The following is a 2,500-nucleotide window of genomic DNA, read 5'->3' as shown; positions in this document are numbered from 1 at the left end:
ATGGACAGCATTTTTAAACTTTTTTTAAAAATTATTTTTCTAATACATAAATTAAGGATCCGGAGAGTTTTAACCCAAGTCCAGTTCCTACACAAGCAACATTTTGTTTACTTAAAAATGGAAATACAATCTATTCCCATTGCAAATGCTAAAAAAGGTAGCTTTACAAATGAGGGCACATTTAATTAAAAAAAAAATCTTAACAAAACTATACAGTGTACAAATAACTGTCTGCAAGGTTCATTAAAAGACCCTCACTTCTCACTATTAGAGCTTCACAGATTCATTCACATAGTTCTTGTGTTTTCAAGCTGCCCTTCTGAACATTACCCCACACAGCTATATTGCTATTAATTAGGATGAACTCTTTGCCATATCTATGTCTCCTTCACTGTAATATTCCCTTTCTTTAACTGAACCAAATTGTCCATGTCACTCCAGGGGAAACAAACTGCAGGGCAGCACCAAGAGGCCAAGACTGCAAAGCAATGAAATCAGAGGATGGGCGGTGCACACAGGATCATTAAAGGCATTTGTTAAGGTTGAAAGGTTATTAATGAATGGGAAATAAAGGGAGTTGAAATACTGTTTTAAAATATTTTTTTATTTTTAAGTGCAGAAAATTCTCCCTTAATTTTTGCAGAAATGTTTATGCCTGGCTTCCTCAATATGGTCTATAAAATGAAACCCTAAATATATTTTTGGGAAGTGCAACACAACAGCAGACCACCTCTACCAGGTTTGTTTAATAAGGGCAAGAAGAGTGTGCAAAATGCACATTATTAAAGGTTGTATTGTCATATTAAAACATAGTTGAGTTTCTCATAAGGTGCCCATACACAGGATGATCAGGCAGTTAAAGACCTTTGTTTGCTATTAGTGGGTACAACAGTCTGTAAAAGATTTGCTCATCCATGTTGATAGCCAGAGCTGACATATATGGGTGGTCCAGGCAGGGGCCAAACACTACCATGCAGGTAACCAGATGAAATGAAGAATCCTTTACTGACAGAAATATGAAGGCTGACTATAACCTAGATCCTACTAAAATGCTATTTGCTTGGCTATCTGTTGCTTAGTTATTTTCTGAGTCTCTTATGTAAAGTATACTGCCAGAAAAGTCAGACTTCCTGATCTGAATAGTTAGTCAAAAGTGAATCAAAGTGTTGGAAGTCACTTAATGAGCATGACAGCCAGCAACCAGGATTTTCAGAAGGAGAGGTCAACAAGGTTAGTTCTCTAATTACAGGTTTCCTTTAAGAGCACACATTGTTGTGGTCCTTGAATAACAGAATATTTCTTCCTGCACAAAAATATCTGAGTGCATAACTGTAGGTGGGAAAAGTCAGTAGAAGCCCATACACGTGCTGCACATTGCAGTGGAGCTCTAAAACGAGCCTTCTCTGCAGATAACCTGTGTGGATCTGGTATTTACATGTAGGTAAGACCAGTTTTGCTGCTAGTTAAAAACCACCTGAAATGTAATGGTAGTTTTTATTAACCTTAGAACTTATCCAAGTGTAGTTGCATAATAGTAAACAAATAAAATAAATAGGAAGGTGTAGATGTTGAAGAATCGGTAAGAAACCTTGCAAAGACACTACAACTACAGTTTTTGCTCTTTTTTTGCAAAGGGGGAAACTTTGTTTTGCTGAATTAATGTGTTCTGCAAGGATTGTCTGTTGTTCCTCAAGCCACTTTAAAAGTACTGGACTATACTTAAAAAAACAACATTTCATTTTGCTACATGAATGCAGATATACCAGTCTAACTTTGTGATTTTGCAATAACAATTCTTAACAAAGGGAGAGATTAATGAGTACACAGATATAAGAATAATTATCATTGTAGTGGCTGCACAAGTTCATGTTTGCATTAGTTTTCCTGCTGAGCTATTGAATATTTTAAGAGATCCGCCTGAGCAGATGAATCAAATGGAGTTGCCACATAATCCCAGTTATAACTATTCATTGGGTGATTGGCAGTGAGAACAATAATACATTTAATTGTATGAGGATGTGGTCACCAGGGTTCCACAATTCTGCTGCCATGTTTCACTTATGTGTATTTAACTGATGAGTGAATTCACACTAGGGGGTTTGTAAAATCATATTAAATAAAGAATGTTCACTGAGATCAACTAGGCAGTTATCCACTGCCTTGTAAAGTGATCGATTACTGACATCAATTAAATTTAACTGCTGTCTGCGCAAAGCCACTGCTTAACGAACCCCACTGAATGCTGGATAAATATACATCATAGATATTTTTTAACACAGACATTCTGAGAGAATTAGCTATTCTGAAATGCTATGGCTACTAATACTGATGTATGTTGTTGGTATGATCAAATGTTACCAACAGTAAACAAGATGGTTGTTTCCCTTTAAATGGCAAATTTACGTTGTTGCAGGGTTATGGAGAAAAGTAAATAGTATTTATTATTTAGTGATTTACTAAAAAAAAAATGTTTTTACACTTACAAGAAATCCCCAATCAG

The sequence above is a fragment of the Nanorana parkeri genome, unplaced genomic scaffold (assembly GCF_000935625.1).
Source record: "Nanorana parkeri isolate BGI_ZX_2015 unplaced genomic scaffold, ASM93562v1 scaffold239, whole genome shotgun sequence".
NCBI classification, from domain to species: domain Eukaryota; kingdom Metazoa; phylum Chordata; class Amphibia; order Anura; family Dicroglossidae; genus Nanorana; species Nanorana parkeri.
Note: the sequence above shows the minus strand (reverse complement) of the source record.